Below are 13,503 nucleotides of genomic sequence, written 5' to 3' on the forward strand. Positions count from 1 at the left end.
AGCCATTCGGTCCCTAGTCTGTAACAGTGAATGGGATTCTTCTGTCCTAAGTGCAGGACTCTGCACTTGTCCTTGTGGAACCTCATCAGGTTTCTTTTGGCCCAATCCTCTAATTAGTCTAGGTCCCTCTATATCCTATTCCTACCCTCCAGCTTATCTACCACTTCTCCCAGTTTAGTATCATCTGCAAACTTGCTGAGAGTGCAGTCCACGCCATCTTCCAGATCATTAATGAAGATATTGAACAAAACCAGCCCCAGGACCGACTCTTGGGGCACTCTACCTGAAACCGGCTGCCAACTAGACATGGAGCCGTTGATCACTACCTGTTGAGCCAGATGATCTAGCCAGCTTTCTATCCACCTTATAGTCCATTCATCCAGCCCATACTTCTTTAACTTGTTGGCAAGAATACTGTGGAAGATCGTATTGGATATGACATCCTTACACCTGCTTAGCATGCAAAGGTCAGTTTAGGGTGACCACCTCAATCAGGGCATACTCAGTACAGTTCTACTGCTCTTTATTCACACAATAAGGATAACATTTCAATACTGCTGCATTCAATATTTAAGTGAATTGTAACCCACAACCAGCCCCAACTGATCACTTTGGCAAAGCAGCTCCACCTTCTGAGCACCAGGTTGAGAAGGTGTGTCAATGCTGTGACATTACATTTCATATTCCTTATGAAAATATGCTTATATGTCCATATTCCTTATGAAAATAGGCTTATGATATGAATATGACATAACAGATGTATGTTATGCAATATGGCTCATATAAGATATCATTGGAAAGGTTATCATTTACTGAATGTGATTATCTAATTTATATGCCTGTATCATTTCTGTATATGAAGTTAGAAATATTAATTATGTATCTGTATTTCAAATGTGTTACTGTGTGTGTCAACCCCAACTAGCCCTTCAGCTACAACAATGAAAAAGCCAGATGGCTAATGGGCCATTAGCAGAGACAATGGACTGTGAAAGGGCTTGGTCTTCCTGTGAATGCTGGAGACAGTCTATGAGCAATGGCTGCCATAGCCATGCAGAGACATCGGTCTGAGTCACCTGGTACCGGATACTCCTCCTCCCCTTTTGGAATGCCAGTGGTTATCCACTAGAAGACAGAGGGTTCCTGCCTTACACAGGGGCTTTATGAAGCAGGAGAGTGACATCATCATGGTTCTCCTTTGCCTCCCCACCCAAAGAGACACTGAAAAACACCTGGAAGCAAAAACTGAACTGGGGGGAGAAGGGTTGAACCCAAGCTGGAAGGACGTCTAGCTTGTGAGTAATAATACCTGAGGTCTCAAGAAGGATACCAGTGCAGATGCCTTTCAAGTCTTTCTGTAATCTGCCTGCAATATCATCTAGGGTGAGAAATACTATTTGTAACCAATTTCTTTAGTGAAACTAGCTTAGTTTGCGTGTTTGATTTCATTTGCTTAGTAATATGCTTTGTTCTGTATGCTACTCCTTTTACCATTTAAAATCTGCCTTTTGTAGTTAATAAAATTTGTTTTATTGATAATATAACCCAGTTTCTGTAATTTCTAACAGGGGTTGCGGGGGGGGGGGGGAGTTGTGCATTCCTTCCTCCACATTGAGGGAGGAGGCGGCTTTCATAATATATCCTTGGGTCTGCACTCCAAGGGAGATGGACAGCTGAGTGCTGGAGCAAGTCCCTTAAGCTGAGACTTTCCAGAGTGTGCGTGCATGTGCGTGTATGTGTGTGTTTTAGAGGAGGCTTTAATTGCCTGGCTCAGCAAGACTGGCAAAAGGGGGCCCAAGCTGACAGAACACGTAGACTCAATGGTATCCCAGTACATCAGGTGGCTTCCTAAGAGGCATACCCATCACAAATGCAAATACAGTCTGCTCCTGATATCCCTAAAATACATATGAACTTTTAAAGTACACCTATCATACAGTGTGTTTGTCACTAGATGACAGGGAAGAGCTAATTCAAACCCTGTGCCACCGTGCCTAAGTAGGTCATGGCTGAGAATACTAACTCAGGACAGACTGCTGAAAAACAGGGCAAACACATCCCAAACTGGTGGTTATTCTATCATTTGAGTTTACCAAACCAGTAACAAAAGTAGACTTCTGTATCACCACACCTGTTAACAAGAAGCCAAAAAAACCATAGTCTTCTTAGGCTTTCCAGCCCCTGGTTTGCCATCCAGACAACTGGACTTTATGATGAGAGGTTACTGAAAACCAGAGTCATCACACAAAGTTCTTCCAATCCCAAAGGATCGCCATCTCATCAGGTCAAATATATAACACAGATTTTACCCAAAAATCACGCTTACAGCCAATCCTTTAGTAACTAAAAATTAAAGGTTTAATAATACAAAAAGAAAAGAATAGAGTTACTAAAAAGTTAAGGAATCATATACAATTGATTTTCAGCGATGTAGGTCAGGATCATAGCAGTGATGTAAATCTGCAAGCTTGTAAAAAGTCTCCTCGATTACCCAAACTAGTTGGGAGTCATCAGTGTCTTCTTCAAAGCTTCCTTGTTAGAAGTCAGTCCAGAGAATTGAAGCAGGAAATGAAGACAAAAGCATGATGTCTCCATCTCCACTTTTACATCTTCAGCCCAAGAACATGGAAAGTTACTGGCCCAAGATAGAGTCTTGTGTCACATGTCACGATGAGTCACTGGGCCTCCATTGTCCATAGTCCTTCTATGATGTTCTTGGGAGAGGCTCACTGGACAGGGTGAGTCTCTTCAATGGCCCACCGTGAGAGTGAATTGTTCTTAATGGGCCATCAACACATGACTGGCTAGTCCTGATGTAAACCTGGGGGTGTCACCAAGGAACGACACCACATATTTGAGATATAAATATGTAGCCAATATTCATAACTTCAGATACAAAGATGATACAGGCAGATAAACAGGATCATACTTAGCAAATCATAACTTTTCTAGTGATTCCTTACATGACATACTTTGTATAAGATTATTTACAACTGGGCAACAGTGGTAACACCAGTGATATGAAGGGTCACTTTTCTTTTATACAGCATCATACCCTGCTTATACATAATTTGGTTGCATTAATGCTAGCACTTGTAAGTAGAAGTTTATTTCTTGACACTAGGATAAGTATTGCCTAAGACATGCATATGCACATGGATGGAAAAAGCAGCAGACACTGAGCAAGTGGTGTACCTGTAACCTAGCACATCAAAAAACTTGCACACAGTCATGGCTGCTTGAGAGTGTATAGTTGGAAAAAGGAATAAAAATTAGCCTATTAGGAGTCAAAAAGAATCTTTGTCAGAAGCTTCTGCTAATGCAAAACGTTGCTATCCACTTGTGCACTAGAGCTAACTAGGCAGAGTACATGCCAGGTGTTCTTCAAAGAGTGCACTGGTATACACTTTGCTTCTAGATGTGATTCAAGGTGTCATTTTTAAATCTATAAATTTTGACTCATAGATCAAGTAGATCTTCCCCCGCCCCATATACCACTGCAGCAGTTGAGAATAGCTGTGGGAATTTCCACTCGGCATCCCTAAGACTTTGAGCTCTGGAGGACTGGCATTTTTGGTGAAGGGCCTTGGATTTTGGAATTCACTCCATGATGGGTTCAAAATAACTGGAGTTTATAGACGGCAGGTTAATCTGTTAAGAGTGAATGTGTGGTGGCTGGGCCAGGTAGCCAACAAGGTTCATGGTGTTTTATTATTACATATACTGAGCATAGTCTGCAAAGAAAGTTCAGATTGGGGCTTTATAACAAACCTAAAACAAGAAATCTCACAATGTTTGAATGGAAACAGTCCTCCCTACAAGTATATTGAAAGACCACAAATGGCAGTTCTCCAGCTTACCTTCAACCTGCTTTGCAGAACCTAATGGTTACAGAGGGAGGTAAGGTGAATGGGACATGCTATCATACTCAGTAAAAAAAACAAAACAGACTCCCACGCCAACCCACTACAGTTGAGAAGTCTACCTTAGCTGTAAAAACGCATCTATATGACAGAATGGTACCCACAACAAATAATGTCATACAAGTATATTGAACACTTCCACTGGGGCAAGGGTGAAACTAAGGACATGCCCCACTGGGTGTTTCCAGATCAGGAAATGGTGTGAGCCCCTCCACAAACACAACCCTCTCTTCATTCTTCCTGAGTCTTAGTGTATCATCTTCATCAAGGAACCCTCTGTGACTGGCCAGTGTTAGACCATTTTTATTCCTTCTCAAGGCTAGTATGTGCCAAATTTCGTGCCTTACTTTGGTGTCTTGTGTTGTGCAGTCCAAGAACCTTTTAACTATTGGCTATCTCTACAAGGATGCACAAAGTGTGCGGAGAACATATTTTCAGAACTGTGCCATTTAAGAAGAGGTGGAAAAACCAGAGACTTGCCTGCTGAAGAAGACACCCAGAGCCTGCTCTTGGACTCATCTTTTTCCCACCTCTTCTTATTGTTTTTTCACTTACCCAGTGAGGTGTGGATGGGGGGAGTCCTGAGGGGCTCTTACTTCTGGCTCCAAGTGCCCCATGCATGCCAGGCACAATCCGCTCCAGAGACAGTGTCAGCTGGGGAGTTTGACTTGGGCAGTACACCTGTCAAACCATAATGCAGGTGTCCTAAGGCAAGCTCAGGGAGGACAGAAACCTCCTGTGGAACAGAAGGGCAAAAGCTCTCTTGATCTTGATTTTCACAGTGAAAACAGACTATGAAAGTGTGGCCCTATGATCCTTCTGACTTTTGGGGTTTTAAGCAGGAGGTGTCAGAAAAGTTATCACAGGGATAACTGGCTTGTGGTGGCCAAGCATTCATGGTGATGTTGCTTTTTTATTCTTTTGATCCTCTTTGTCCAAGTATGCTCCATTTAAATGGACAATCATTAAAGCTTATCAGCTGTCCTTTGTTAGCCCTGTGGGACATTTAGTCCAAGATAGAGATAAAAGGAGAGCAGAAAGTCAAAGACAAGACTTACATTCAAAATGGAGCTTGCATCTTTAGAAAGATATATACAGAGAGTTCACAATCTCATATAGAATTAATAAATTGTACATAGATTCCCTAAATCATCACAAAGGACTGCTACATGGTCACTCTCCTGTGTCCATTATGCACATTGCTGTTACGCATCTGCGTATGCATAATGTGAGCTTTGCTGAGTTGTACAATGGATGGACAGAAAAGGTTCATTTTGGTTTTAAAGGTATTACTGGTTTTAAAGATAGGGAATACTCTGAAAATTGTGATATCCTTAAATAAATATGAACTTTTAAAGTATACCTATCGTACAGCCACCTTCTCGGACTACCTGATAGATGTCCACAGCACACACTTATTTGTTTGGCATTGCCTACTCAATCAGGTTTCCGATGAACCCATTCTTGCTAGATTCTGTGAGCTATTTGTCCACCTCTGCTGCATGTTTCTTTGATATTGTGCCTAGGATTGATTTCAATGGAACTATGTCAATTAATACCGGCTGAGGTTCTGGCCCACATATTCTTACAGAACTTAGCAGAACTAATGCATATCTTGCTCTGTTTTTTATGCTTATAATTCTCTCTTCTTTAAGGATGCATTCTTTTTCTAACTGACAAGACGGGATTTGCCCCTAAAACAATACCTGATTTTCCTAGATCTTACTTCTGTTTTAGTGTTATTTGCTATTAGACACTAAATCCATTGGACTGTTACTGACTTACTATAGTTAATGCCCAGGCTTTCATTTAATCTTGGTTATTCGCAAATTCCATTCAGGTGAGATTACTTCCAGCATTAGCTCTGCAGATAAAAAGCATTATCTGCTTTTTCTGATATAATCCTCGCTTCCTAGCCTAGAAAGAATCATTTATTGCCTCCTGATAATAAAGAAATGTTAAAGGCTTTGAAGCATTGACATTTTGTTGCAGTTTGATATGTGAGATCGTTAGACAGCTGCCTTAACGCAAGCTACAAGATTACTCATCTGATTGTGTTACTGTGATATGGTTTTGTTGTATACAATTACTATGACTCACGCTTCTCTCTGTTAAGATCCATAGAGATGGTTTTTGCCCCAGTTGCCATGGCTATAATGGACTCTAAAGGGCCATTGTTAAAAACTCAGGGATACTTTGCTGTTCTTTTAGATACACATTTAATTATTAAGATGAAATAAAATACAGTATTTAACATATATTTGATGCTGAACAAACTAGTATTTAATCCTTTGGTGCAGGAAATTTGGATAACTCAGTGATTTTCAACCCGGGGCCATTCTTAGGAAAGGGATCTTGATACCTGCATTTCAGTCCTGACCACACATCTTCTGAGTAGCAACTGCAGTGCATAGTTACACAAAAAAGTGGCTTTAGGACAGTATTAAAGAAGACCAAATGAAAAATAAACTTATTTTGAGGCAATGAATTTAAATGCCTATATTGTGAATATGGTCATGTCTTCCCCGGATTGCAGGACTTCAGATGCTGTAATCTCTAAAAGGCACTAGGCAGTTTATCTTTCTCCTTAAATATGTTTGCTGCTGCCTTTCCAGCTGTTATGTTGTTTACATATTTGATCATGACTGAATTGCCACCAGACAAAGAAAGGCATGAAGCAGCTGCTCAGTGCACAGATGGGCTGGTTTTTTGTTTAGTTGGTCAAAAAAGCCACCAAGAGCACCTTGGGCTTAAGCCAGCAGCTGCGTGGTCTGCCTAAAGCCCCCATGGGTCATAGCTGGAGAGCTCCTTGGATAACACATTTCTCCCCTTTCTCTAAATAGATACTAGAGAAGCTGAATATCCATGGAAGTCAATTTAATTTTGTCTGAAAGTAAACAGGAAGGATCATTTCTTTGAGCACAATGAGAACAGCAGCTTCACATGTCTGTAATCCCTTGTTTAAGAAGATTACAAAAGACATGTTCCAGCAAGAAAATACTGAGATTTGGTTGACAGTGTTACTGCTTTGCTCCTGATCTGTGAGCTGGCAAAGCCAGCCAATACAGTCCAAAAGCGAATATCTCTCTCAGAGAAGCTTGTCTTCCAAGTGTTTCAGATCGCATCTTGGAGTTCAACAGGTTTTAACAGCAGCAAAAGCAAAACATATCACAAAACATTCAAAGAACACAAAGGATCCACGCTGGCTACAGCAAACTGTCTGTCATTATCTGGTATGTGGAAGGATGGAGCTCTTTCTTGTCCTGGGTGAATCTGCTCCTTACCCTTAGTTCTTCCATCATTTAAATAATATTTAATTTGGGTGTTGTAAAGCTGTGATGAGGGACACATACCTCTCATGAGCACCTCCTGTGAGTTGGTGTGAACCTGCACATACTCTCTCTCTGCTCCTGGTGCCCCCTGTTGGCTGTTAACCTGGTCAGGTGGGTCTTCAGTGAACTAGCCCTCCACTCAAGTCACACAGAGTCAATATGTGAATGAATAAACCCCTTCTTGGGTAACACAGTCCAACAGATGGTTGTCTCTCTTCAGGGTCTTCAGCCCCATCTCTGGGCCTGTTTAAATTCTAGTCCCTTTCTTCGCCCTTTTAGTACTGAGTCTTATCCCCTTCTGGGACCTTAAGTCACTTCCCCTGTGGCTAGTGGGGTAACCCAAGCCTGCCCACTACTCTCAATCCCAACCCAGGAACCCTGCAAAAAGCAGCCATATACTGCTTCCGTTAACTCCTTGGTTGCTGCTATTCCCTGGGCTGCTTCCCATGTAACCCTTTCTTCTCCACCCTTACCTCAGGGTCCTCTGTCTGTTCCCTACTTGAGCAGGGTGTCTCTCAGGTCTCCTCACCTGGAGAGTCTCACAGCCTTCCTCACCCTTCTGTCCCAGCCCACAACTAATCTGCTCAGCCCTTGCAGCTCCTTTTAACTGAGCCTGCTGATTGGCTGCTTTCCTGCAGCCTCTCTGCAGGCCTGGAGGACCCACCTTCACAGTTCCTTTTCTGGGGAGGGGTTTGGTACGACCATGAGGCCTTCAGCAGGGGGGCCTCAAAGGGCCTGGTATACCCTATCACAACAGTCCAAAGAATGGTCCAAGCCAAATTGCAGAAGCAATGTGCTCATGCACATTCCATGCAATTTTTTAAGCTGAAAATAAAGTTTCCAAGTTCAATTTAGAGCTGGAAGCCACAAAGAAAAGGCGTTTGCATGCTCAGTTTCACTAGTTGTTGGAAGAAATGAAAAGGAAAAAACTTAGACATACTAAAGAGCGCAAAGGAAGTGGGAATTTCAAGATAAACTTCTCCTTTCATGGAGTACTTGAAAGATTAATGGAAAAGCTTTAGAAATTCCACAAGAAGTCTGTAAATAAACCCAGAAGATGTCACTAGTGCAAACTAAATCTCTACAAGACACTTTTTAGAAAACTAGATTTAGATCAGCCTAGTCATTTATTTTAATTAATTTAATTAATGACGAGGGTAGGATGTGAAATCCGGGTATGGGATTGGCCACAGTAGAAAAGATTATGATGGTGGGACACTGCAAAAGACAAACAGATGATAGGATGCCAAAGAAAATAATGCAAACACAACCAAGGTCAGTCTGACCTAGAGGATAACCACTGACTAGCTGGTGGGATATCATATACACAAACATGAGTCTGGGCTTAGCAGAGGAACAAGCCATGGACAGGAATGAATAGTGACACTGTCAGGGCCAGCTCCAGCGTTTTTGCCACCCCAAGCGGTAAAGAAAAAAAGGAAAAGAAAAAGAAAAACCCCGACTGAGCTGTCGCCGAAGAGGAAGGGAGGGAGTGAAGGACCTGCCGCCGAATTGCCGCTGAAGACTGAAGCGGAACGATAGAGTTGCTGCCGAAGTGCCGCCGAAGAGGAAGCAAGGCACTGAATGACCCGCCGCTGAACTGCTGCCGGAGACCTGAACGTGCCGCCCCAATAACGGATGGACTGTCACCCCTTTCTATTGGCCGCCACAGGCACCTGCTTCCTTTGCTGGTGCCTGGAGCCGGCCCTGGACACTGTACTGTTTCCTGTGTTTACAAAGATGCTCTGGGAGGAGCGCAGCAATTAATTTGGGACAATAAGATTTTTTTTATAGGTCTTGTATACACACAATGTTTTCCACCTGCTACATCTTATATCTCCCAGCTTCTATTCAGCCTCTAGTGTTTTATATTAGACTTACCATAATACACTTATTTTATGATTTTTTTCCCCTTAACTGGGCCTAGATTCATTAGACCAGGTGAGCTGTAATTCTGGAGAGCTGTAAGCACGGGGACTGGCAGACTTTTCTGCTTCTGTGTGACCCTCCTTGGTATCAGAGGCCAGATTTTTAAAGGTATTTAGGGACCTCATGGGATTTTCAAAAAATGCCTAGGTGTGTGGCTATTGGCAGTTAGGTGCCTAGGTACTTTAGGTACCAAAATACCTTTACAAATCTGCCCCCTGCAGCCTAATTCTATTCTATTGAAGGCAAAACTGCTATTGGTTACATCTGGAACAGGATTGGTTTCTTGGAGAGGAATTAGCTGAATCCTTTGCCCTTGTCTTGGTATAGTCAGCAGATATGAACAGGAAAATTAACTCTCTCGCTTCTGAATCCAGTGTAAAGCCTTTGGACTTTATTATATGTGGTTATTGCACCAGCCACAAAGGTAATAATTGTTCAAAATATTAAAAAACTAACAGAACACATTATCCAATAAGTACATTTGGAATATCTTGTGGACCAAGGCCCTGGCTCAGCAAGGTATATGAGCACATACCTAACTTAAAGTATGTGCATAGCCCCATTTAATACAAGTGAAGTCAAAGGGATTACGCACATACTTATAGTTAGGTACATGCTTAAGTACATTGCCGAACCAGGGCCAGAGTTAACCACGAAGGAAAATGTACATACAAGTCACATCAGCGTAAGAGCATTTTTTGCTCATTCTCTTTGATGTACGATTGGAAGTAAGATACAAATAGAGCTGGTCAGGAATTTTTCCAATGAAATGTTTTTTCTTGGACAATGTGGATTCGTCAAATCTGAAATGTTTTGTAAAAACGTTTTGGTTTCAACTACATTCCATGAAAAAAAAGGTAGGATTCTGATGGAACGGAACTGAAAACTCCTTCAAAATGTTGTACTTTCCTACAGAACTGAAATTTCATGTCTCAGCTAGCTTTAGATGCAAATCAGCCGTCCTTTAGCTGTAAGTGAACATTTGGACTCAAATTTCATAAGCACATCGGTCAACCTGACAACAAAGTCAGACTTATAACATATATTAGCTATAGGTATGGGTAACTTTAGCGAAACAGCATTTTTTCCCCCGCTTTCCTTTCCTTTCCTGGTAGCATAAGGGAAGGGTTGACTTTTCTGTTAATAGTTGGAGCTGCTTTCATTCATGTGAGTCTGCTCTGTTGTTGGCAGATGAGAAGTCTAGTACAGGCTTTATAAAAGCCTGTGTAGTAGGATACTATGTATACTCTGCTGCAGTGTACAAAGGAGTCTTACAAATTGAAACCATTTCCCACCATGAGTGCTGAGATTCTCAAAAGCACAGTTTACCCCATGAAGGACGATAAATATTTATAAACAAAAGCTTTTCAATGTTAAAGAAATGACTTACAGTAAATTTACTGAATGCTGAACTTAAACCACAAACAGCTCACACAAACATTAAGACATCTTAACCAAGATAAGGCTCCTGCTGGGCCTGCTCCTGGGAGTTGACATGTTCAGCACCTCTCAGGACCAGACATTTGGACAGATTCTGGTCAGCTCCTATACGGAAGCACAAGGCGAGCTGAGTGAAGGCGAGATTCCCCCTCATCTTTCATGGCAAGAATTTCAACAGGGCACATGCCCCTTATAGTGCTCCCTATTGCTGTGATTGGTACCCAAGCAAGGGAAAAGCCAAGGGTCACATGAGATAGACTCTGGCTCCTCCCCACTCCCCTTAACCAGCCAAGTGGGGTGAATTCAGAGCAGGGGAGTATTCTACATCCTTTTTCAGAATCAGTTCCGTGAGCCTGAATAGTTCTCTGAAAACAGCCACTCAATGTGCAGCGGCAGTCAAAAAAGAAACAAGGGGATCATTAAGAAAGGGCTAGATAATAAGACAGAAAATATCATACTGCCTCTATATAAATCCATGGTATGCGCACGTCTTGAACACTGCGTGCAGATGTAGTCACTCCATCTCGAAAAAGATATGTTGAACTTGGAAAAGGTTCAGAAAAGGGCAAAAAATAATAATAATTAAGGGTATGGAACAGCTGCCATATGAGGAGAGATTAATGAGACTGGGACTTTTCAGCTTGGAAAAGAGCCAACTAAGTGGGGGATATGATAGAGGTCTATAAAATCATGACTGGTGTGGAGAAAGTAAATAAGGAAGTGTTATTTACTTCTTCTCATAACAGAAGAACTAGTAGTCCTCAAATGAAATTAATAGGCAGCAGGTTTAAAACAAACAAAAGGAAGTATTTTTTCACACAACGCACAGTCAACCTGTGGAACTCCTTGCCAGAGGATGTTGTGAAGGCCTAGATTATAACAAGGTTAAAAAAAGAACTAGATAAATTCATGGTTGATAGGTCCATCAATGGCTATTAGCCAGGATGGGCAAGGATGATGTCCCTAGCCTCTGTTTGCCAGAACCTGGGAATGGGCGACAAGGGATGGATCACCTGGCATTGGTCACTGTTGGAAGACAGGATACTGGGCTAGATGGACCTTTGGTCTGACCCCATATGGCTGTTATGTTCTTATGTTCACTTGGTAAGAACTTAGATCTCCATTGTTACAGTAAGTGGCAAATGATAGATGGACAATTAATGCATTTTAAAATAAACAGCAATGACACTCTATATACTTCAGTAATACTCTTGATTTACAGATGCTTCAGGTTTGTTTAATTTTGAATGTGTGGGTAAAAACAATAGTAATTAAGGACTTAGCTTCCAATGGGAAAGGAATGCTAGGAAAGTAGGAGTTGTAGTACAAGATCAGACAGACTCATAGACTCTAGGACTGGAAGGGACCTCGAGAGGTCATCGAGTCCAGTCCCCTGCCCTCATGGCACGACCAAATACTGTCTAGATCATCCCTGATAGACATTTATCTAACCTACTCTTAAGTATCTCCAGAGATGGAGATTCCACAACCTCTCTAGGCAATTTATTCCAGTGTTTAACTACCCTGACAGTTAGGAACTTTTTCCTAATGTCCAACCTAAATCTCCCTTGCTGCAGTTTAAGCCCATTGCTTCTTGTTCTATCATTAGAGGCTAAGGTGAACAAGTTTTCTCCCTCCTCCTTATGACACCCTTTTAGATACCTGAAAACTGCTATCATGTCCCCTCTCAGTCTTGTCTTTTCCAAACTAAATAAACCCAATTCTTTCAGCCTTCCTTCATAGGTCATGTTCTCAAGACCTTTAATCATTCTTGTTGCTCTTCTCTGGACCCTCTCCAATTTCTCCACATCTTTCTTGAAATGCTGTCCCCAGAATTGGACACAGTACTCCAGTTGAGGCCTAACCAGCACAGAGTAGAGCGGAAGAAAGACTTCTCGTGTCTTGTTTACAACACACCTGTTAATGCATCCCAGAATCACATTTGCTTTTTTTGCAACAGTGTCACACTGTTGACTCATATTTAGCTTGTGGTCCACTATGACCCCTAGATCTCTTTCTGTCATACTCCTTCCTAGACAGTCTCTTCTCATTCTGTATGTGTGAAACTGATTGTTCCTTCCTAAGTGGAGCACTTTGCATTTGTCTTTATTGAACTTCATCCGATTTACCTCAGACCATTTCTCCAATTTGTCCAGATCATTTTGAATTATCACCCTGTCCTCCAAAGCAGTTGTAATCCCTCCCAGTTTGGTATCGTCTGCAAACTTAATAAGCGTACTTTCTATGCCAACATCTAAGTCATTGATGAAGATATTGAACAGAGCTGGTCCCAAAACAGACCCCTGCGGAACCCCACTTGTTATACCTTTCCAGCAGGATTGGGAGCCATTAATCATTAATAACGCAGGGTCCATCTAGTCAGTGTCCTGTTTCTGAGCCTGGCCAGCACCAGATCCTTTAGAGAAGGGTGCCAGAAATCATGCATTGGAGGCAGTTATGGAATAACTTACTTGTACAAATAGCTTATATGTTGTGCTGAGATGATTATGGAAACAACTAAATAATGAAAAGGATCAATTACTTCCTGGTAAACCAGGTGGAGCTGGGAACATTAATTACACCAGAAGAAATCATGGAAACAAAGAATGTAGATGAAGATTACCCCTTCATTCAAGAGCATATTTCTGTACTACGCATATTTAAGGGACTAATTTATTTATTTTTATTTATCTAATGCCTAATTTGTAGCCATAGCCACACAAATATTATGCAGGACATGAATTAGGCACAAGGAGAGTTAATGGAATAAGTGATACAAAGGAAGATCACTGAAAAACAACATCCTTGGTAAAACTAGTAATGAACCTTTTCAGAGGTCCATCATTAATCTAGACCAGTGGTTCTCAAACTTCTTTTCG

The sequence above is a fragment of the Gopherus flavomarginatus genome, chromosome 2 (assembly GCF_025201925.1).
Source record: "Gopherus flavomarginatus isolate rGopFla2 chromosome 2, rGopFla2.mat.asm, whole genome shotgun sequence".
Classification (NCBI taxonomy): domain Eukaryota; kingdom Metazoa; phylum Chordata; order Testudines; family Testudinidae; genus Gopherus; species Gopherus flavomarginatus.